This window comes from Colobus angolensis, unplaced genomic scaffold (assembly GCF_000951035.1).
Source record: "Colobus angolensis palliatus isolate OR3802 unplaced genomic scaffold, Cang.pa_1.0 Scaffold69, whole genome shotgun sequence".
In the NCBI taxonomy this organism is placed as follows: domain Eukaryota; kingdom Metazoa; phylum Chordata; class Mammalia; order Primates; family Cercopithecidae; genus Colobus; species Colobus angolensis.
In genome coordinates, this window is record NW_012120598.1 from 5,453,797 (window position 1) to 5,478,987 (window position 25,191).

The following is a 25,191-nucleotide window of genomic DNA, read 5'->3' on the forward strand; positions in this document are numbered from 1 at the left end:
TGGCACTATTCACAATAGCAAAGACTTGGAATCAACCCAAATGTCCATCAGTGATAGACTGGATTAAGAAAATGTGGCACATATACACCATGGAATACTATGCAGCCATAAAAAAGGATGAGTTCGTGTCTTTTGTAGGGACATGGATGCAGCTGGAAACCATCATTCTCAGCAAACTATCACAAGAACAGAAAACTAAATACTGCATGTTCTCACTCATAGGTGGGAACTGACCAATGAGATCACTTGGACACAGGAAGGGGAACATCACACACCAGGTCCTATTGTGGGGAGGGGGCGGGGAGGGATAGCATTAGGAGACATACCTAATGTCAATGACGAGTTAATGGGTGCAGCACACCAACATGGAACATGTATACATATGTAACAAACCTGCATGTTGTGCACATGTACCCTAGAACTTAAAGTATAATAATAAAAAAAAACTCCCTATTTACAAAACTTCACTTAATATACAAAATAAATTGGGATAAAAGAAAAAAAAAGAATACTATAATCAGCAAAGTTATCCTTTAGAAATTAAGGAGAGATGTTTCTCCAAACAAAAGCTGAGAGAATTTATTGCTACAGACCTGTTCCATAAGAAATGTTAATGGAGGTTTTTCAAACTGAAAAAAAAAAAAGAATGCTAATGTGTTTTTTACACTAATATTGTGATTGTGGCATGTAAACCATGTATATCCTTACTAAGAAGACTAAAACGCAAAACAATTAAAAATAATAACTCCAAAAATTTGTTAAAAGATAGACAATATAAAAATGTAATGACATTAAAAATGCTAAATGTGGGGATATTTAATGTATACAATTATTTTTTGTTGATTTTTTTGTTTCTTCTTAGTGTTTTGCAATGAAGGTTAAGTTGTTATCAGTTTTATATAACTTTTTATAGCTAGGGAATATTTCTTGTAAGTCTCATGGTAGCCAAAAAGTAAAAACAGACAATAGATAGTATTAAAAATAAAAAGCAGTGTATTAAAACATACTACCAGAAGGAAATCACTGAAGTACAAAAAAATAAAAATAGTAAGAAAGGAGGGAAGGGAGAGAGGAGTTACAAAACACCTAGAAAACAAGTAAGAAAATATCAGTAGTATGTTTCTAACTACCAATAATAACATTAAATGTAAATGAACTAAATTCTCCAATTAAAAGACATAGAGTGGCTGAGCTATGTGTTACCTACAAGAAACTCACCTCACCTGTGAATATGTATATAGACTGAGAGTGAAGGAATCATTTCAGTGTTAGGGAAGTTTAGGGTCAGAGAACACTTGAAATTAGAAAAAGTAAATTTTGTTTGTTTAATTTTTTTGGCTTTTTGAAAAAATATGTAAACTCATATAATATGTAGTAGTTTCAAGCAATCATATTGTCTTCTAATCTTAATTAACTGGTGCTATTTGGTGGGAACTTCTGAATTGTATCAATATTAATGGTGAGGAAAATCAAGTCAATAGTAATCATTCTTATGGAACCCTTATTATGCAACAAATATAAACAGCACCATCACTTTAGAAGTAGATTATTGTGATGGTTGCCTTTCACATTTCATGTGTTAGCTTGATTTTTCAGAAAATAATACTTTCTTTGGGTTTGAAAACAGAAAATTTACATTCCTCCCACTGACTTTCCTGAACTTACAAAATTTGTTTTCATTTTTGACCTGTTCCCTCTTTTTCTCATTACATGGTGATAGAGTTTGATAAAAATGTCAAAAATTCCAAGTGGTACATGGAAGCCTTCCATGCTTTTATCATCTGGAAGATTTATTAGGCAAGAACGGGGAGTAGGCTAAGGAATAACAATAATAATAAATACCGTCACTTGGGAAGTATGGAAATACTGCCATGATGGAGTAGGAAAAGTGATGTGAGGCATGAATAAAGCCAAAGAGATAGACCAAAAAATTGGGGATGTGTTACAGCACTGAATAAACCTAGAGAAACTGAGGCCCTAAATAGAACATTATTACCACAGGTCACATTGAAAGAGTCTAATTCCTGCTTCCCTCTCTTCCTTCCTTTTTCTTTCAAACTGTGTGTGTGTGTGTGTGTGTGTGTGTGTGTATGTGAAAAGAGAAATTTTGTTTTCTATTACCACTACATATACTATTTTATTATACATTCAAGATGCTTGAATCAACTTAGAAGGTTTACTTTAAAGTCTAAGTAATTAAGTACAAACATGCAGAAAATATTGGTTATGTGTCTCATGGCAACTTAGAAGTATAACTACAAATGACCCCTAGTTATAGGATGATTCTGTGTCTTGATCAATAAACCAGAAGAAAAAATAAATTCAGATAAAAACGAAATGATTTTACAATAATAATAACTTTTGTTTGAAACATTTCAATTTTCTGAAGATCAAGAAATGATTCTTATCTTTTGGCGCAACCAGAATTAATGCAGATGAATGGGAAGAATTGCAAGATTAGAAAGTGTTGTCCATTAATTGTGAAAGAAAAACTGTATTCATTCGTTTGCTCTGGAATCAGAAAGTCACTTTACATATGAATAATTAATGGAATACATTACACATTTTAATTTGAAATCAAAATGAATTCTCTTTTTACTTGACAGTAGTCATCTTGAGAGCAGTCATCTTTTTCAGTAGGAATACACTGAGTCACAAGACTAGAAATGGAATTCTGTATTATGTAGTAAGCTGTAAATTGGCTTTATTCCCCATGCACAGATCAGTTCAGCAATTGAAAAAATTTTACTACTTATTTTGTGTATGAAGGCATAGGTTAGGCAAAAGTTCATTAAAGCTGTTACTTCATCTGCATATAAAATGTCAAGTGCTATCCTGCTATCCATAAGAGAGTGCCAAATATTCCACAACATTGCAAATTTGCCTAATAAAGGAGAGAGTGCATTCACGTACCATTAACTTGTTAAACCTTGTTGCAATACTTTCACTTTTTATATAATGTAAAGTCAAATGAAATAAAAATGTAGGAGTTTTATGCAAAGGAAAAATATGAACTAGATTTTGCCTGTTGAATATTATCATAGAATGCTAGAATGTTATAGTTTGTAGATAGTGAAAGGTTATTCACTGAAGACAGATATGGAATTCCAGATGGTAAGTATTTACTCCATAATCAATTTTTTATGTATACGTATTTAAAAATGATACCTTAATAAACAAAGCATACAATGCATTATTGAGTGACATCTAACATTCTGTGTTGTGCCTATAAAAACTAAAAGTTCTGAAAAGAAACTGTACAAAATAGACAAATTGAAAGTAAACATGTTGGTACTGGCTTGCTATCCTTAGAATTTCAATCAGACTGTGGTTGAAAATATTAAGAAAGGATTCTTGCAATAAGTATAGAAATGACTTAAAAAACCAGAATGGCAGAGTTTACACATGAGGGATGTTTTAACATAATTCTCATTATAATTTTCATCAAACCCATCCGTGTGAGTGGGGCAGGATTTTATTGTTTTCTTACATTCTGTGCATAATGTTAAGCATTGTTTTAAATAAACACTTCCTTCCAAAAAATATGTTTAAAGAGCCACGTTGGCAGTGTCTCCATTCTTTGCGTTGGAGAACAAACATAAATATTTTATAACTGAATTATATGAATTTCAAATTCACATTTCTCCAAACTTAGATGAAGAATTATAGGAAGAAAAAAACTGGTTAGAACTTATTCATCCCTAAAACTTTTCCTTCACATTTTATATACAATCTAACAAATGTTATGTTCTTATTGAGTATTTGCAGGCATTGTCTGGAAAATGTAAATGTCTAAACTGTGCTGTCAAACAAATGTATTAATTTCTGTATATTAAGCTAGCCAATGTTAAGAAACATTTTGAGCACTGTAGGTAGAATTTTTAAAAGACACTTATTCTTTATTTCCAAAGTGCATCATTTTGATGTAAACACAGTATTTAATTCAAAATACTTTCCAAGGATTTGCATACTTGTATGATTTTCAGTGGCCTTATTTCTTCTAGACTTTTGCTGATTGTCTTCCACTCCTACTCTCTTCATTTTGGGGCTTCCTCCATCTATCTCATAGACTGTGGTTCTGCTTGTTAAACACATAGGTTAGTCTTCACTGGGCAGTTGGCAAATAACTCAAAAATACATTTTCTTCGCGATTTTCTACCTTTAGTCATATAAACCTAGCACCAGAGCCAGAGGCCAAATGGCTTGAAAATCACCAAGGATATTCACTTTCATCTGTAATCCCCATCACCCCTGAACTAGAAATTCTGCTCCCCCACAGGGCTTCTGTATTACGTAAATTGCTCAGAAGGAAAAACACCACTCCACATAGAAAATGTATTTGTTAAGACCGCTGTTAGCACGTGACGCTTCTTAATGAAAATTTTAAAACAACATTCTTTTATCTTCCATGCCTTTTTCTGAGTAGATGCCCCTCTGCAGTGGCACAGTTTTTTAAGCAGAGCACACATTAAATTTCTGCTACAATGTGCTCCTGAGGTGGGCACCCTTCTGCAGTGACCCAGCACGTTCAGACTTACATAAATCGCATTCTCCAGATCAAAAGATGGAGAAACCCTTTCTAGAAGGAAAGATGTGATGTGGTTTGGAAGCTGGCATGATCCTGCATTTATAAAATACAAACTATTAAATGTTTACATTAGATTGACAGATTTTACTTTGATGATATTGATAATACCTACCCATTTTAGTCGATTTAGAACATGTAGACAAGAGAAATCATTTTTAAACCTAGAGTTAGCCATTATTACTATAAAGTTTGTATCTTGTTTTTTGTTTTTACTTAAAAAGAAAGCATAAACATTGCTCAAGTCACTTAACACTTGAGTATATTGTAACAACTGTTTTTAATAATTTCATGTTGCCCAATGGACATACCATAATATACTAATCCTTAGTTGCTGGACAAATGAATAGTTTAGGTAAAATATCTCTCTCGAATTTGAGTTTCTGAGATTATTCATCTGCACACAAAAAATCTGCCTTTTATGGGCATTAAAAACTTCCAGCCAACCTGAATAGAGGCCACCACTAGGGAGCAATGTTTTTCTGATGACAATGCCTTGTTCTTCCTATTTTAATTATAGCCACATTGCTACTGGAGAACATTATTTTATTATGAATTTCAGTGTCTGATCTTCTGGATTTGTTTTTTTTTCCTTCTTTTTTTATTGTATTTTAAGTTCTAGGGTACATGTGCACAACGTGCAGGTTTGCTACATATGTATACACATGTCATGTTGGTTTGCTGCACCCATTAACTTCATCCTCTTACTTCGTATGAAAGGTTTATTTACTGTTCTAGGTAAAGCCACAGATTGGTTTATTTATACGCTCTCAACCAAATGTAGAACTGAGAATAACATGCAAATCTGATTCATTTCCTAATCTAAACAGGGCCCAACTTTAAGAACATAAACATCCCTGCACAAAGCATTATTTCTGTTGCAAATATTCTACCTTGAAAAAGTGGCCAAGAAAAATGTTGTTGTCAATTGTAGTTCTTATTTTATTTCTTTGTTTGAAGAGACTTCTTAGCTAGAAAAATTATTAATTATTTACACTGTTGTTTAATGTTTGTATTATTGCACAGGAAGACACTGAGACACTTCATCAAAGAAAAAGTTGCCTAATCTACTTCCTGCTGACTGACAAACACTGGGGTGCAAGAGATAGTTTTTAGTCCATTTGGGTGAAGATTCCTTTAATAACAATTGGTTCCCTCTTACCTTCCATTTATTCCCCTCTCAGCATCTACGTTCAGTGACTATCTTCCATAAAGATTCTAATAGATGTAACTTACTGGCATAATTGATCAGTTAGCATCTTTCCACTAGCTAACCAAGATTTCTCAGAGTAAGCCAGTATAATTTTCAAGGATATAGGGAAGTATAAAGTGACTGATATTCTGAGAATAACTCCAGATTACCTATCACATAAGAAAATCACAAATAACTTCTCAGATTATACAATCATAAGAAATAATAAATGATTGTTGTTTTATGCTACTAAATTGTAATGTGATATGGTATCTATCAATAGATAACAGAAACAATTTACAACATCTTCAGTGACACTTTCTAATCTTATAAGATTCTGGGAAGAAATTGGGTCTTTATGAAAACCAATGAATGAGACTAATCCCCAACCAAGCTAGCATGAGGCAGAAAATGTAACATGGATATGTGGATTCACAAAGGAACAGGAATGAGCATCACTACCTTGCAGAAAGCATGGGGCTGCTCTGGATGATGAAAAGCATATGGTCTGATTTATCCAGGTATTCGGGACATAAGGAACACAAGTGACAGTCTGGACTTAGCATGGCTGCTACACGTGATGCAGATGCCCAGGAAACCAAAGCAATGAGCTTTGACTGTGATGTATCCAGTTTCATTTAAATAAGCAAACATTTGCTATTGACTTTTGAGCTTCCACCCCAGAGTCCCCTGAGACACATTCATTCCTCTTTCAAATGACATTAGTCACGTGAACATAAAAAGAACTTTCTTACATGCTCCATGGTGGTGATATTTTACTTTTGCTCCTGAGAAGCAGACCAGTGTGTGAGCATATCCATACCTGCTTACTGAGAAAAGCCTTTCCTATCATCCTATCACATATCCCTCTGTGGGAACTGGGGTGGGTCCTGCCCACCCACATGGCAATCTGGATCCAAGTTGAGTGTGACTCACGTCTCTTAAAAAGTCAACTGAGAATGCTTTGTCTGATAAAAATCTTCTAAGTATGATGCTTCCTCCTTCTTAGTTCGTATCTCCATAAAACTTGTGTATGAAGTTATTTCAGAAAGTAGGAATATAATGAAATATTTATGGAAACATGGAGGATAAAGGTTAATTTATTCAGTTTCTTGTTATGCGATAGTTCCAGAGGGCATTGTGAACGGGAAAGTTATAGGGAATGGCTTGGAAAAGTGGTGAATATATTTAATGATGATAGAATGCAGTCATATGGAGGTTTGAATTTGGGAAGAAACAAAATGGGGCCAGGCACGGTGGCTCATTCCTGTAATCCCAGCACTTTGGGAGGCCAAGGCTGGTGGATCACTTGAGGTCAGGAGTTCAAGACCAGCCTGGCCAACATGGTGAAAACCATCTCTACTAAAAATATAAAACTTAGCTGGGCGGGGTGCAACACACCTGTAGTCCCAGCTACTCAGAAGGCTGAGGCACGAGAATCACTTGAACCCAGGAGGTGGAGGCTGCAGTGAGCCGAGATCATGACACTACACTTCAGCCTGGGCAACAGAGCAAGACCCTATCTCAAAAAAAAAAAAAAAAAAGAAAGGATACACACTTACATGGATGTATTTATCTTAGTATGTTTGAAAACCAAGGACAAAAAAGGTAGGAGGCTGGGAGATAGATAAAAACACAGGCTAAATACATGACACTGCTGAGTAGTGAATAATAAAGATCATGGGTCTTTAACAAGTTTCAGGTTCTAGTGGAACTGTTGTTATGATGCTATAAGGCTGAGTCAAGTTGTTAAAGGGTAAAGCAGACAGGCAGTAGGATGGCTGCGGCAAAATCTGCATTAATATTAATAGCCAACACTTCTTGAGCATTACTAAGTAGTAGCACTCTTCCAAGCATATTGCATGACTTAACTTATTTATTATTCATATGGATTAGGAGCTATTAACATTTCCTTTTTTTTTTATAGACACAGAGAATTTAAGCAATTTGGCCAAGATTTCTAGCTTGTAAATAATGAAGCCAGGCATAGAACCTAGACTTTGGACTCCAGAGATTATGGTTTCAACCACATCACTATTCTGGCTACCATATTAGCGAGTTAAATGAGCTTCTAAGTGGTAGAGAGTTTTATTTTTTTTCTTAGCAACTCTTTAAGGGAAATTTTAGGCCTTCAAGAGAACAGATACTTCTCCAAGATCTAGATAAACTTGGACATAACACTTGTCATTATCCAGAGCAGGCTCTATGCATTCTAGAAGGTAGTGATACTTACCTATGTTCCTTTCACCTCCACATGCCCATGTTTACATTTTCTGTCTCATGTTAGCCTGGTTAGGGATTAGTCTCATTTATTCGTTTTCATAAACATCCTATTTCTTTCCAGAATGTTACAAGATTAGAACAGGGCATTGAAGAGGTTAGGGGTGGTTTCTGTTATCTATTGCCACATTAAAACTGAATGGTGTAAAACAATAATTGTTTATTATGTCTTACAATTATGCAGTCTGAGAAGTGATTGGTTTTTCTCATGTGATAGGTAATAATAGTCACTAATATTCATCATCAATATCATAATATAAACAATCCACAATGAGGTATTACAGAAACTGTACCTCTTCCTGCCACCGCAACACCCTAGAATGAAGAGTGTTAACCTAGGGAACCCCACAGTGGGGTCTTCCTAGGTAACTCCATGAATGTTTCATTTAACTCAGCCAAGATGGTGTTATAGGAGAGCATTGGATCAAATACAAAATGACTTGGGACTCAGTCTTGGTTTCAGCATTTGGTAGTGATGCTAACTTGAAGAAATGATAGTCATTTAATTCCATCAGTTTCTTCATATGGTCAGTGTGGTGGATATTCACTTCACTAGCTTTTACAGTGTGACTGTGATAATCAGATTAATGACGTGTGCATGATGCTTTGAAAAAGGAAAGCCCCAAGCCAATAATACCTAATACATATTGAAATACTTTGTACTATGGTCCTGTTTAAATACTTGAATCATGTATATACATGTGTGTCTGAAATGTATTAAATCATTTATGAGGTTGGTACTATTGTTTTCTCCACTTAATCATTGGGGCCTCTTAGGTACGGAGAGGATCAAATTTCAAATAACTGAAAAGTCAGGCAGCCCGTAAGTGACAGAATGGGAAATCAATGACAGATATGCTCATTCTTGACAGGTAGGGTTTTAGAAAATCCTGTGTAACCCCAGAACATGCCACTGTGAGGGCATCAAATCGTGGAACTGTGTCTGGGGAGGGTGTGGGTGGGGTGTCTGCACCAGGCTGACAGTGCAGCCTTGCTTAATTACAAGCTCCTTTTCTCTGAGGCATTGGATGTGACAGAGCAAAGCTGTTTTGCCTCAGGATTTCTCCCAAGAGGTCCCTCACCAGTCCTTCGTGAACTCCACCCCAAGGCTCAAGCTCAACTTCATTTTAGGGAGCTCAGGGCTCTTGGCAAGGTTGTTTTAGTCTCTTTCACTTTTAGACAAAGAAACTGGCTTGGTCTTCAGTGGTTTTGTTTACTCTATTAGAATTTATGTCATATTTTTCTCTTTTACCCTATTCTTCATTCTGTGTAACAGGAAAGAAGATAGAATGTAATAGTGATGGCCTTGAAGACACCATAGATCCTAGATGTTCATCCTCTGTGTCATGGATCAGAGGCCTCAGCTAGGCATTCAGTTAGTTCTTTTCCTCCCTGTACAGTGTCATGGTCCTTAGAACTCTGGAGAATGCAAACAACTCCATGCATAAAATTAGTGTTGTAAGAAAATCAGATGGTGAAAGAAAAGGGGATGAAGGAAAAATTTCATCTGTAAAGTATATGGACCCAGCTCCACATGTGACTTGACGTAAAGAAAAACTACTGCTTTCTTAATGCTTTTACCTTTATTTTCTGTCTACAAGATACCTATAAATTAAAGGCTGGGGTCTTGATGCATCCTAACTCTTCCAAGTGCTTATCGTCTGGGCTGAAAATAAAACCACAGGTGAAGGATGAGATACTAATCTGTTATTCATTTAGCAAATATTGTTCTACATGAAAGGAGTCAAAGAGGTGATCTCAATCCTCAAGGAATTACCAAAAGTGAGACTCTAGGATGAACAAGAAACGTCAAAACCAAAGGAGGCACTGGCTTGCAGGGACCTGTTCCTTTAGCGGAAAGCCAGGAAAGCTGGAGAGCTGCCTGCTGGGACCAAGTTGCCAAAAGAGCCCAAAGAGGGAGTGGCTGAATTGAAGCCAAGGTGGAGAAAGAGCTGGGCCACTTTCCCACATGCCTGGCTAAAGGAGTCCATCATGAAGGACCATGGGATATATTTTTAGCTGTGAAAGAAGGTACCAGTAAGCAGACAAGGTGTTCCAGGTCACAAAAGTGAAAATCAATGAGAGCAAAGCCAAAATCGAGGATAAATGAGTCAAGACAAGTGATTGCTGGATACTTAGGACAGAAACCAAATCAGAATCCATTATAGAACCTTTGTTCTCGCCTTTCTTTTTGGAGCTCCCTATACCTCGCCTCTTTTATAATCTATTTTAGGATGGCTCCCTTATTGCCAAGGACTCCTAATGCTATCCCCTCATAAATTTGGTTTATAGACAAATCAGTGGCCTGAACCAATCTAGAGAACTTTGACAAGAATTAAGGAGGAATAATAGTCTGGGAGTTTCAAGAAGGAAGGATCATATCAGCTCTTCTATTTGGTGCCATGACCTGAGATGCATAATAGTGATCTCTGTTGGATAGTAAGTGCAGGGAAGTGTCTACCAAAATAAGCTGGGGAAGGACAGGACAAGATTTAGTAGAACGTCTAAGTTTTCAGGATGCCTTCTGTACTTGTTCATTTCTAGCAGAGCCATTATTCTTCATTGATCCTTTAACAGTGAGAAAAGGCAGCCACTGATACTGAGAAGACCCTTGTGTTTAAGGACACCCATGGTAACTATATGGTTATTTTGTGGGATTTCCACTAGCAGCTTACAAGATCTCTCAACCTCTAGAATACCAGGAGCAGCATGAAATTCACTAGATGTAACAATAGGCTGAGGAAGCAGCAAAGGATCATGTTAACGTTTACTGTGTGCCACTCACCATTTTCAGGATAGAAGTGCTTTTTGTAAAGAAACATGTAAAATCCCAGCACTTTGGGAGGCTGAGGCGGATGAAACACAGGGTCAGGAGTTCGAGACCAGCCTGGCCAAAATAGTGAAACTCCATCTCTACTAAAAATACAAAAATTAGCCGGGTATGGTGGCGGGTGCCTGTAGGTCCAGCTACTCAGGAGGCTGAGGCAGGAGAATTGCTCGAACCTGGGAGACGGAGGTTGCAGTGAGCCAGGATCATATCACTGCATTCAAGCCTACGTGACAGAGTGAGACTGTCTCAAAAGAAAGAAAAGAAAAGAAAAGAAAAGAAGCATGTAAGAAAGATGATAATACTTTTTTGGTGATGTTCTGTGATTGGATTTCCACAAAATGCAGTGGTGGTAGAGTGAACTTAAACTATGACATACATTTAATAATGTAACGCAACTCATATTCCTTAAGAAGAGGGTGGGGTGAGAAGATGTACTCTTGAACAGCGAAATTTTCAGTTTCATTTTTTTTTTCACTTCATTTCTTTTTGGGGTCACTTTTTGAGGCTAGTTTTGCAAGATTACTTTGTGAAATAGTTTGTAATGCATTATAGGTTAATGCAATTAAGCTACAAATATTGTTATTCAAACTTTCTAAAAAGTGGAATTGAATTGCTTAGCAATGGATATATTTTGTTTTCCACATTAATTACCATTTAAAATTTTTATACAATCCCTGCCTCTAATGTTTAAGTATCCTTCTTAGTTCAGGGACACTTATTCAGTTGATTTTAGGAATGTAAATTATCCCTATTAAGTGTGATGTGCAATGGAGTTGAGAGCTTATTTTGGCAGCTCTTTATAAATGTCCATCAATCTTATTGACTAATTGTAAGCAAAAGTTTCTTATTAAAAAATGTTATAATATCATACAAGCTTGTGAGAGGTGATGAGGTTGCAGGATTGTGTGTGTGTGTGTGTGTGTGTGTGCAGCCGTCAAGCTTATGGTCAAGTTTTGAAGATTGCTTTAGAAAAGAGACATGGAGGCCGAGTGCGGTGGCTCAAGTCTGTAATCCCAGCACTTTGGGAGGCCGAGACGGGCGGATCACGAGGTCAGGAGATCGAGACCATCCTGGCTAACACGGTGAAACCCCGTCTCTACTAAAAAATACAAAAAGCTAGCCGGGCGTCTGTAGTCCCAGCTACTCGGGAGGCTGAGGCAGGAGAATGGCGTAAACCCGGGAGGCGGAGCTTGCAGTGAGCTGAGATCCGGCCACTGCACTCCAGCCCGGGCGACAGAGTGAGACTCCGTCTCAAAAAAAAAAAAAAAAAAAAGAGACATGGAAATTTGAGACTTCACATAACGGCAAACATTTTACTACTCAAATTTGCATTAAGTGAGAAGGGAAGAAGTAACTTTGGATGGTACAATTTTAACTCATCTAATTTCTTCCTTAATCTATAATTGTTCTTTAGTGGTCTAGAGTCATTTAAAGCTCTTGTATTTTTATATGTAACATGTTTCTGTAGAAATTAAAAAGAACACAATGAGCACTATTATCGCACTGTTATCTCTTTTCTATCCTTGGTTATTTGTAACCATTTAGAAAGAATTGCTTTTCAGAAAGTTGATTGATTGGCTGACCCCATTTTGAATAATGTGGGACAATTTATTTCATGGAAGAAAGGGTAACTCCAACCTCTATTTGGAAGCCACCCAACTCTTAAAACCTAGGCATTCTTAGTGTTCAAATAATCAAAGTTAAATTCCTTTCAGAACCCTGACTTGTAGACCTTTCAGTGTGTGTTTTGATTAACTGTCTGGCTGATTGATTGATGGACCTCTCCTCATTGAGCTGAATTAATTGTGAAGGTGTCTGCAATAAAGAGACCATGAGGCGTCTTTTGTGAATGGTGTGTTTTCTGTTAATCTTTTATATGTAGTTTATAAGAGACTATAGATCAGTAAGCATCAGGACTCTGAGAATGTGCTTCAGCCTCTGTTTTTTATATACAAAATACATATCAAATTGAAATACAAGATTTAGATTCCTGGAAGAGCACATTAATATTGTAAAAGATATGACATAATATTCATCTATAGCATCAATAATTTATTAATGAATAATTAATATTCAATGGTTTAACCAGTTATTCAACTATACAATAATAATCATACTGCAGTTCTGGTTTGTCCATAAACTCTTCTGGAGCAATGGAGGAAGAGACTGTTTATCTGTGACTCATATATGTTTGGGAAAATTATTTTAAATTTCCCAATCAAACTTCCCCTGGACTCTGAAACCAGCCTTGTGAGTTCAAATTCTAACTTCACATTTCATCATTATAGGACCTTGAGCAAGTTGACATGACTGTCTTGTGCTCCATTTATTCTTCTCTATAGTTGAGATCATATTAACTCTTATAGGTATCATGATAATGGCATAAATTATTAGATACCTAGCATAAGTTTTTAGTATTTTTATTTTCTCAGTAACCCTAATCTAGAGAATTGTGGTTCACAACCATAAATTTCTAGGACAGTGGGAATGTTGACGATATATTATTATAGAAGTCCAGAAGGCCCATTATTTCTTCTGAATCTTACTATACTATAAGGTCCACTGTAACAAGATCATAAAAGTTGTGGTATTTTATCATTTTCCACTAAACAGGCAGTTACTGAGTATCTCCCAAGTGTCACACTTTCCATTACCCATTAAAGATGCAAAGACAAGATGAAATCTCTTTCTTAAATCTCATTCAAGTAGGAAGGTTCTTAAGCATTTGAGTGTCTGGGACCTGCGTTGTGCCTAGAGGTGTATATGGAAGATTAGGTGTATTAGTCTATTCTCACACTGCTATAAAAAACTACCTGAAGCTGGGTAATTTATACAGAAAAGAGGTTTAATCGGGTTCCACAGACTGTACAGGAAATATGATGCTGGCCATCTGTTCAGCTTTGGGGAGGCCTCACAGAACTTACAGTCGTGACAGAAGGCAAAGGGGGAGCTGGCATTTCTTACATGACCAGAGCAGGAGGAAGGGAGAGAGGGAGAGGTGCCACACACTTTTAAACAACCAGATCTCCCGATAACTCACTATCATGAGAACAGCACCAAAGGGAAAGTCCACCCCATGATCAAATCACCTCCCACCAGGCCTCATCTCCAACACTGGAGATTACAATTTGACATGAGATTTGGGCGGGGACACAGACCCAAACCATATCATGAGGTAACTGAACCAGTGTAGGCCACTGTCAAGATAACCAACATGAAGGAAGTGCATGTAGTCACATCTTTCAAAGGTCTCTTGAAATAACTTTAAAGACAGAAATTTCATAATTGAAATTTAGTGATATTTAGGGAGCAGGTACAAGTGCCCTTTGCCTCAACACCCTGCCAGCTTGGCTCCCAGGGTGCTCTCCTGGAGGGTCATGGACTTGCCTTAGCTCTACCCAAGAGGTGAGCATATTCGTAAATGACATGAATTTACAAATTGGCCTAAACATAAAGATACCTAACTCCATCAGGAAATGGTCAATTATAGAATAAGTTGTCTTAATAGAATTACAGAGAATTAAAACCAGAAAGACACTTTTAGTTTAAAAATTAAATATAATTAATTTTTTGGTTTTGAAGTCAGTTCTCCTAGTTTTATAATTTCACCTACATAGGGTGTTTGAGCATTCTTGATGGTTAGAAGAAAACTGGAGAAGACTTTAAGGAAAGACAAACAGATAGATGAAAAATGACAGAGACCTAACTTAACACTTAGACACGTGGCCAAATGTTTAATCTATGTTAGATCTGACTTTATACCTTTTGTTGGTTGAAACAAACTGGATCAACAATAGGAGGTACTGTGATTTAGAGGAGAGAGGATAGCTTTGAAGAGAAGCAAACATCTTTGGGAATGTGGGGTGATGGGGTGAATCCTAACCTGCCGTTCTAGATATGTAATGTTGGGCAAGATGTTAATTTTTTGTTTCTCTGGGATTCCTTTGATATCCGTAAACCAAAAGCTGTTTGAAGGATTAGTACTAATGTGCAGAACACCAGGCAAGGTAGTTGTATGCCTGGTATTTTAATGGAATCTCAAGAAAGAAGATTTGTTTCTGTTTACTTAAGCCATTGAGATGAATGTATCTAATCGTGGACTCCAGAGACTCTGCTCCAAACCCATAATCTTTGGAAAGTGTCATGAGACCTTCCCTTCTGTGTTAGGTGACCGTGCTTGCTTGCTTGCTTTCTCTATTGGAATGTAAGTTCTTTCAGGGCAGAAATTGAGCTTTTGTCTCTAAATATCCAGCACTTAGTATAGAGTGTTTCTCTTAGTAATCATTCAATCAATCTGGATTGCTGAATTCCACTCCACTTATCAATTTGGTGATCACAGATAATTCTAGATAATGATAAATACTGTTCTCTAGAGAACAGAGAATATACAGCCAACACAACTTCTTTCCTGTAATGGGGGGGAAAAAAAAGAACCCAGATGGAATTTATCTTGATTTAAGCAACATTTTAAAATGTTACTTAATAACAATATACCTTTGATTTTTTTGGATAATTTCTGGCTGAATGGTTTTGCAAAAGATCATTTTTAAACTAATCTGATTTTTGGGGTATAATCCTACAATTGATAGGTTTTGAGTAAAACACATTGAAGGGAAATGTTTTTTCAGAAATTATTTTTAGTATAGGAGACTGTCAAATATTTTTAGTAGACTGTCAAATATTACATACTTCATTTTAGCTATAGTAAAGCAACTATGAAAGCTGACTGTCATTCCTCCATTAAATATTTATAAACTGTAGATACTATTTAATGCAGTTATAATGCCAACTAACATGGCAAGCAACTCAAAAAGTATGATTAGTAATTTAAATAATCTTGAAAATTGAGCGAAGTTTTAGAACTAAACGGGACAAAGCACAGCAAATTAACGTGTTTTTCCTCCATAAAAATCAATCAAAATTACAATGAGAAAGAAATCTTATTTATTTATTTTTTTTTACTTAGCTACAAAATACAGAGTTGCTAAAGTCTTCAACTTTCATGGGGTTAAGAATTATTTGTTTTACTCTCCCTCAGCTCCTTACATGACAGCAGAACATTTGACCTAAACCCCTCAGAAGCGATAGCGACATACACTGAGGTTATTGACTTCTAGTCTGCAAACAGGAGTGGGAGTTTTGCACAGGGCTTTCATGCCCTTATTTTAGTTGCTTCTTTATTTTTCTTATTCTTCACAAAGTATCAATAAAAAAGTACTGTGTATGTAATGGGTATGTGTGTGGGATACTGAACTTGCACAGCAAATGGTATTATTTTTTTCTCTATTTTCTAAATAGTGTCATTTAATTAAAAGTAGATTTGATTATTGAGTGGAACATAGACATGCTCTATTTTTTTTTTTTAATTTCCATAGAGGTAGTTTCAAAGCAAATTAATGAATCTTCTGAACTCCTAGAATGTTATTTTCTGGCCTTGCAAATAGTTTTGTACTCAATAAAATATAACATTTTTTAAGTTGTAGAGTCTTCCTTCTTAGCAAGAGGAAAAACAAATCACAAGAGGAAAAAAAACAATAATTAATAAGAAGATAATGTTTTAAAGTTTAAGAACTATCACCTATTTTCCAAACCACATTTGATACTTCCCCCTTTGAACAAGATTTTCTTCTCTTGGGTGGATTTTACTGGCTTCCTTTCCACTTCACTGGCCACTCAGGTTTTCTCTCGACCATTAGAACTCTAAATGTTGGAGCATCTTTTGTGCTCAACGCTTTGCTGTCTTATCTCTTTTATCCATGCAGCACATCTTCAAGTCATCCCACTCAACCCTATGTCTTTTATTCCATCTATAGAGTGACAATTCCCAAATATATGTTTGTATTCCCGACCTCTTCATTGAGTTTCAGATGTTCATGTTCTGTAGACTAATTAGCATTAGCTGGTGGAGGTTTAATAAGTATGCCAAATTTATTATGTCCCAAACAGTGTTCTTGATTCTCTTTTCAAATCAGCAATGCTGCCGTCTTCTCCATCTTGCTAAAAATTCCTAAAGACTGTCCCACTGATAAGGCCAGACACTTGGGAGTCCTCACTAACTTTCTTTCTGTACTATGTGACTTCTAGTCCACTAGCAAATTCTGTTTATTCTAAATGGACACTTCTCCCAATTCCTCTGCTACTGCCTTAGTTTAGGATATCATCAGATTTTGTCTTCATAGTGCAATACTCCAAAGCTTCTCTCTCTGTCCTCACTGTTACTCTTTCCCCAGCACCCCAGCCCCAAACAAAACATTCAAGAAGATCTTTTAACAATTTAAGTCAAATTCCCTATTCAAAACCTCCCAAAGGCTCTTCTTTCAATTTGTTAAATCCATGACTTGCAAAGACCCTCCTGAACTGACCCATGTGTAGCCCACTCACTTCATCTCTTATCCCTTTCTTCTCTCCTTATGCAATCATCTTCACTCACACTGGGCCTCTTCATCAGAAGTCAAGCAATGTTTTCTGTAAGGGATAGACAGTAAGTATCTTAGGATTTTTTGGTCATTATTGTTTTTGCCACAACTGCTCCGTTCTGCCACTGTTGCATGCCAGCAGTCATAGACAACATGCAAACAAATAAGAGTGGCTGTTTCCAATACAACTTTATTTATGGCCATTGAACTTGAGTTTTTTATAATTTTCATGTCACAAAATATTATATGTGTTTGCATTTTTTCAACCATTTAAGCTGTAAAAACCATTCTTCACTCACAGAGTGTATAAAAACTAGCAATAAGTCAGATTTGGCCCACGGAAGAGAGTTTGCCAATTCCTGCTGTTGGTGATCCTTAGATATTTTTATCTTCTGGACTTCTAGGTGCCTCTACCAGATCTTTGCAGAGATTGCTCCTTAAAATCATCCATGCCTCTGCTCCTACGCCACTTTATCAGAGAGGACTTTCTTGAAAGCTGTTTCCTTTCTTCTCTATGCATGCACCCTGCTTTGTGGATTTTGCAGAAGTTATTATATTTTGAACTAAATTATTTACTGGTTTACTTGTTCTGTATTCTGTCTTTTTTATGAGAATGTTGGCTTTAAATGGTCAGGAACCTTGTCTTTTCTTCACTCTTTTCCTAGCTCCCATTACAATGCTTGGTACTTAGCCAGTGTTCAGTTAACATTTGCTGCATAGATGACTGAATAATCAGAGTCGTTGTTTTGATTAAAAACATACATTTTATGGTAAAATGGGCTAGGGCTCAAGCTTTAATTCTACAAATTGCTAGCTTGGAAAATTTGTCTACATTATCTAAGCGTTGTAAGCATCAGTTTTTTCATCTGTGGTATATGCTTAATAATACCATAGAGATTGGTTGAAAGAATAAAGCAGAAGACATGTATAAAGAGCTTAAATGGTAGTGGAATTTATATAGTTTGAATTATTATTATTCTCACTAGACTCTATCTAAACTTTGAGGGCAGAGATCATATCTTTTTTTTTTTATCTATTACCATACTCTTGGTTCTTAGAACATGAGAAAGTCAATAAATATTGTTGATTTACTGAGTGAGTGAATGAATGAAAAAATAATACAGAAAATTGAACACTGTGTGATAAGATTTTGATATACTCTAGAAGAATTAATCAAGTAAATAGGTCATATTTTGTCAGGTAAACGTGGGAATTTGACTGTTGCATGTGTCTATATTCTAAATACTGGGTTCTTTATGGTCATTCCCTGATCTCTGAAGGCTCTGTGTCACCTGAGATCTCAGAACTTCAGTAGCTGGTGAGGTGGAGCTACTTAAGTTCATTTTAGTAAACAAAATTAGTTGGTTCTATAGGAAGTTAGGAGACCCATATCATCTATTTATAAATACAAAAAAAGAAACAGTGTGGCATATCTGATATATATGATCTTTCCTAGTTGTTGGAGGAGATTTAGATTTAGTCTCTGAAAAAACTGCACAGCTCTCTGCCCAAAATCAAGGATTGGCAGAGCTGCAGTTTATGGACTGGCTCGCCAAAGAAAGCTAGGTATGATTTGAATGTGTCCCCCAAATGGCATGTGTTGGAAACTTAATCTCCAATGCAACAGCATTTAAAGGTGGGACCTTTAAGAGATGATTAGGCCATGAAGGCTCGATTTCTGGAATAAATTATTGCCATGTTTATGGGAGTGATTATTGCCATGTTTATGGGAATGAGTTTCTTATAAAAAGACAACTTCAATCACCATCTCTTTCTTTCTTACTCTTTTTTTGCCCTTCTGTCATGGGATGAGGCAGCAAGAAGGCCCTGACAAGATGCTGATCCCTCCCTTTAGATGTAGCCTCCAGAACTGTGAGATATAAATTTCTGTTCATTACAAATTATTTAATTAGCTCAGAATATCCAGAATATTCAGTGATACTCTGTTATAGCAGCACAAAATAAACTAAGACAGAGTTCATTTGGGTCAGGCCACATCTACCGGTACAATTGTACAATGGTTTCTGGAATTAAATTCCAAGGATGTTACACCTAACAGTCCTCTTTGAAAATCCTGACTCTCTCCATTTGTATACTTATATCCACTTTTTTTTCTCCCATCCAAGTACTAACCAGGCCTGACCGTGCTTAGCTTCCGAGATCAGATGAGATCAGGCATGTTCAGGGTGCCACGGCCACAGACCATCAACTTTTTTCTCCTTAGATTACTGTGAACTTGCTCTTGATTGTCAGTAGTTTGGTCCACAGTCCATGTGATTGTAATGTGATGTGAAAAGATCAATAACCTGTAGTGTTCATTTCAGTCTAAAATAACTTTTTTTATCTATTATCATTTTTGCCAATAAAAATAAAAATATAATTCTAAGCAATTAAAATGTAAAATATGTATTTGAGTCTAGTAAATATGATTGTAAATTAATCATTTAAGGTGTGTCTTCAGGAAAATTTTGAATCAGATATGTTTTTCTTTCTGCACTGATTTTTCAGTAGAAACATGAAACTATACTGATCACACTCCAGATACAAGAGGATAATTTTGAAATCTGTTTTACTTACTACAACAATAACAGAAACAAAAAGCCATTACAAATTATATAGAAGCTAGATTATTGGTACTTTGGTGTAGTCAAATATTGACTTTTGAGCTGAGTACATTCTGAGCTGTACTATCTGAAGTTCAAAGAGGTCTGCAGAATAATCCACTTCACTAAAAGGTATTTTATAAAATACATGTTTTTTTGTTTTTTGTTTTTTGACGGAGTCTTGTTCTGTCACCAGACTGGAGTGCAGTGGCACGATCTCGGGTCACTGCAACCTCCACCTCCCGGGTTCAAGCAATTCTCCTGCCTCAGCCTCCCGAGTAGCTGGGACTACAGGCACACACCACCATGCCCAGCTAAAATTTTTTTTTGTAGTAAAATACATGTTTTTGAGGAAACCTTAAGTTAGAATGCAAAGGTATCTATAGATAAAAGTTTGCTTCCTTTGCTTTGAACATTGGTAAATTGCTCTAAATTCAATCTGAAGTAGAGCAATATAATTCATAACCAGATATTGTTTCTTTGAAAGTATAAGAAACAAATTTAATATATATGTAATTTACATAAATAAATACTAGATATTTTCACTTTTATTTTTCTCATATTTGTATACAAGCACATAAACATATGTTTCTATAAGGATGCTTTCCCTTAAAATAACAGGGAAACATCTAAAATGGCTTACCTGGAATTTCTTATAGAACACACGGAGTTGTTGCAGGGTTGATTAGTTGAACTGCTTAGCCGTATTACCAAGGGCTCAGCAGTCCACAGAATGCTGGCTTTGCCTCAGGCTTTTTCCTCCATGGTTGTAATTTGGCTGCCACAGTTCTAGCCTTTACTTTCCTTCAGAGCCTTATTCAAGGGGCAGGAAAAGGAATTTTTCTCAACAAATTTATATTTTTAATCAAAGGGCTCCTTGGTTTCAGTTCTTTAAATAGCAAAACGTCACACGTCTATTAGTAGGTTAATTATTCTCAAGAGCAATGCAATTGCCAAAATAGGGTTTATCATGACTGAGGATAGGGTAATCTCCCTTAGCATGGCCAAGTAGAAGGTTGAAGGTGGTCACTTTATCTACACCGTACCTCTGCCAGCTAGGGAGACATGGCGAAAGCCTTTCAGAGTTAGTAAATCATGTCTGTTACAAATACCAGCTTTCTGTTGCCTACACATACTAACCTTTTTAGTTCTTTTATACTTGCTTTGAATTTCTTAAATCAATATTAAGCAACAAGATGTAGTGTCTATTGATGTAAAATTGTATAGTTTCCATTGTAATCCTGAAAAAATTAGCATGTTAGCATCCTAAAGCAAAAGGAAATGAAAACAGACTTCAAACTGCTTTAAAAAATTCAGAATTTTAAATGAGTTTCTTCTGGAATTCTCTTGGAGTATAAGAAAGGGTATTACAGTCATTTGCCATATAACATTTTGGCTGATGACAGACCACATTTAGAAGGTGATCTCATAAGATTACAATATCGTATTTTTACTGTACATTTTCTATGTTCAGATATGTTTCAATACAAAAATATTTACCATAGTGTTATAATTATCTCCAGTATTCACTACAGTACCGTGCTGCACAGATTTGTACCCTGAGAGCAATAGGCTGTACTATAAGCATAGGTGTGTAGTAGGTGATACCCTCTAGGTTTGTGAAAGTACACTCTATGATGTTTGCACAATGAGGAAATTGCCTCCAGATGCATTACCTAGAATGTATCCTCGTTGTTGAGTAATGCATGAATGTATACTCCGCACACACAAAGAGGAAAGGGAGAACATAAACAGTGATAGAGAAATGACTTTCAAATTTCAGCTTGGCCCAGCTACTAAGCATTAAACATTTTCAAAGTGTTCAGCAAAACTATATTAAAATATAATATTATGTAATATATACATATATATCATAATGATTGTCCTCTCAATTAGCAAGTCATATTGAAAATTTTTACATATTATTTAGCATCTAACCAATGATTAACTGAAGGAGGAAATTTATAAACTAAAAAAAGCATTCATTGTGTTTTGTGTTTTTTCTAATTCGTTAAAAATAAGTTCCTCTTTTGGGTGATTTAACATTCTTTGAGTCTGAATAGAAGTAACAACCTACCTCCTGGAAGCATACTTCTTTATATTGTTGCACTGATATATAAGAACCTGATTTGGTAAGAATGGTTTATTATCAGGTTCCTATTGCTCTCACACTCTTGGTTTCAATAATACACCTTGCTGGTGACAGGGAATTACGAGTCACTGAAAATGTCAAGAAAACAGAGATTTGGAAACAGAAGCTAGACTGCCAGGCAGAATCACAGAGTAAAATAAGAAATTTAAAAAGGAAACAATAAAATATACTGAAGGGAATACAGTTATAAGAGTCCTGTATAAGACAGGACTAGAGATAAGAAATTTCTTATCTCTAGTTGATGATGTTTTCTGAGCTTCCAGCGACTTTCAAAGGGAGTTCAAATCAAGCCATTTGTTGACCTTGATACTATGTCACCGAAGAGGAAACAAAGAAATACAAAAGTGTAACATGGTAGAAAAGACTCAAAAACAAGTACAACCCAGAAGCTTCATTTGTAGTTTACTTTAAAAGTTTTTCTCATTCATAATCTAATTCAAATGAAAAATGGTATTTTAGATTGGCATATTGTTTACTAAACAAAATTAATTGAGGCATTAAAGTGAGTGGTCTTTACATTTCTTCGAGAAAGTAATCCATGCAAGAAAAGGTGCTCTTTGGTGCTTGTATTTCCAAGAAATACTAGAAAGTGCTAGGAAGCCTCCAAGGGCAAATGCCTAAATGTCCCTCTTTTTGTCTAATATTTACAACATTCTGCAGTGAACCTGAATGCTCCCGAATTCCCAGGTCTTCAGAGATCACCTTTCTCATTATTATGTAGATAACACATAACCCAACCTGGGCCATCTTCCCACTGATGGCCGTAAATCCTTGCTTTTTATGGGGTTCTGTAGTTTGACAAATCCATTCTATGTGGCTGCTTGTCATCTCCTGCTAGAGATTTCCGTTCAGGGCGCTCCACTGCTTTTGGCCCTCTCATTATCTTCTCTCTGCACACTGTTAGGCTACATTCAGGGTCACACCCTCTACCCTCCCCTGGTAACATAATCAAACATTCAAATCGTTCTCCAAAGCAAAGGGCTAAATCTAAAACTGTAGCCGGGTGTGGTGGCTCATGTCTATAATCCCAGCACTTTGGGAAGCCAAGGCAGGTGAATCACTTGAGGTCAGGAGTTCAAGACCAGCCTGGCCAACATGGTGAAACCTCGTCTCTACTAAAAATACAAAAATTAGCTAGGCATCATGGTGCATGACTATAATCCCAGTACCTGGGAGGCTGAGCCAGGAGAATTGCTTGAGCCTGGGAGGCTGAGGTTGCAGTGTGCCAAGATTGTGCCACTGTACTCCAGCCTGGGTGATGGAGTAAGACTCTGTCCAAAAAAAAAGAAAAAAAGAAAAAAAAAAAAACACCTCAAAGTGCCATGGAGAATTGCAAAGACCAACCTTAAAGAGAAGGATGAAATTACTATGTGTGAAGGTTAATTTTATGTGTCAACTTGACTGGGCCAAGTGATGCCCACATAGCTGGTAAAACATTTTTTTTCCGGACGTGTCTGTGAGAGTGTTCCAGAAGAGGTTAGTATTTGAATCAGTAGACTAATAAGGAAGATCTGCCCTCACCAACATAGACAGGCACCATCCTGTCAAAGGCCTGGATAGAACAAAATAGCAGAAGAAGGGACAATTCACGTTCTCTTGCAGGGATGTCCATCTTCTCCTGTCCTCAACATCAGGGTTTGTAGTTCTTAGACCTTCAAACTCTAGTTGAGAGTTACACCATTGATTCTCCTGCAACTCAGGCCTTATGGACCGGACTGAAGTACATCACCTGCTTCCCTGGTTCTCCAGCTTGCAGACAGCATATTGGAATTCTTGATCTCCATAATTGGTGAGCCAATTCCCATAATAAATCTCCTCTTAAATCTGTTTATCTATATCCCACTGATTCTCTTTCTCTGGAGAACCCTGACTAACACCCAGTGCAAAATACTCAAAACAGAAGCAAGAAAAGAAGTACAATCCTCTTCATCAGTTACCATCACTCCTTTGAGTCCATCCCATCTCCTCTACAGGGTTCCTTATTTTGTTTGAGTTCCCCTTTCCCCCTTCTTTTTCTCTCCACCCCAGCAGGCTGCTGCCATGCTTATTTTTCTCAAGGGCCCTCTCAATCATTTTGCCACTCCTTAGAGTTCAGGAAATAAAAGAAACTTTCCTATCCCCAACAGGTCCCACTTCCTTAACGCTCTTTCGGAATTAGTGATTGTGGAAGAATCTATTACTTCAGTCACTACGCATGCTACCCACACAGGAGCATTCTGTTACCTGGGGCTTAAAATACACAATCTCAAGAGTTGATGATATTTTTATCTGGCATTGGTTTGGTTTGAGACTTCTTTACGAACAATGGCTACATCTATTACAACCATCTGACTCATTGTGTTTACCCAGTGGTCTCTGCTGGTATTAAGGGGGAGGCTGTCCCCAAAACAACTTCTGATTTCTAACCAAGAAGACCGAATTGGCTTCTAATCCAAAATACTGTCTTTTTTTTTCCAACCGCCAAATTTTAAGATGCAAAATCACCTTTTGCAACAACAACAACAAAAGGCTAGAAACTTTAAAATCATGATCATTGCTGCTACACACCCTGTTGAAAACTAGTAAGGGTGCTTTAATAAGTAGCAGCCCCTTAGTATGTAGTCTTGGAGCATTATCCTTCTCTGTGGGGTCACATAAATCTTACCATCAACCTATTGGCAGCTCTCTTATGTTTGTATTTTCTTGTTTTATGTTATTGTAATTTATATTTTAGGGATAGTCTTAAAAGAAGCAGCTAGCAGCTGATTTTGTGATAGAAATATCTAAGAGTGAATGGGACATAAGAGGAATATAATTTATATATATTCTATACATATAAATACAATGTATATAAAACATTCAAGTTTATGAGTAATACACTTAAATAAAATGATTATGTCATGTTTGAAATGTCATGTTTGATAAAGTATGTTTATATGTTTCTTGTACATAGAATTAATCTTAATTCATTAAAATCATCACACGCTGGCAGCATATGAATTTTAGTTTTTATTGCATTTTAGTAGAATATCTCTCATTTGAAACACGTATGATTTTCTTGTTTGCACTAACATTGAGTCATTGCAAGCTACTTCTTCCTACCCTGGGTTTCCTACAGTTACACAAAATTCTTCCTTACCATGTTCTGCCTGGA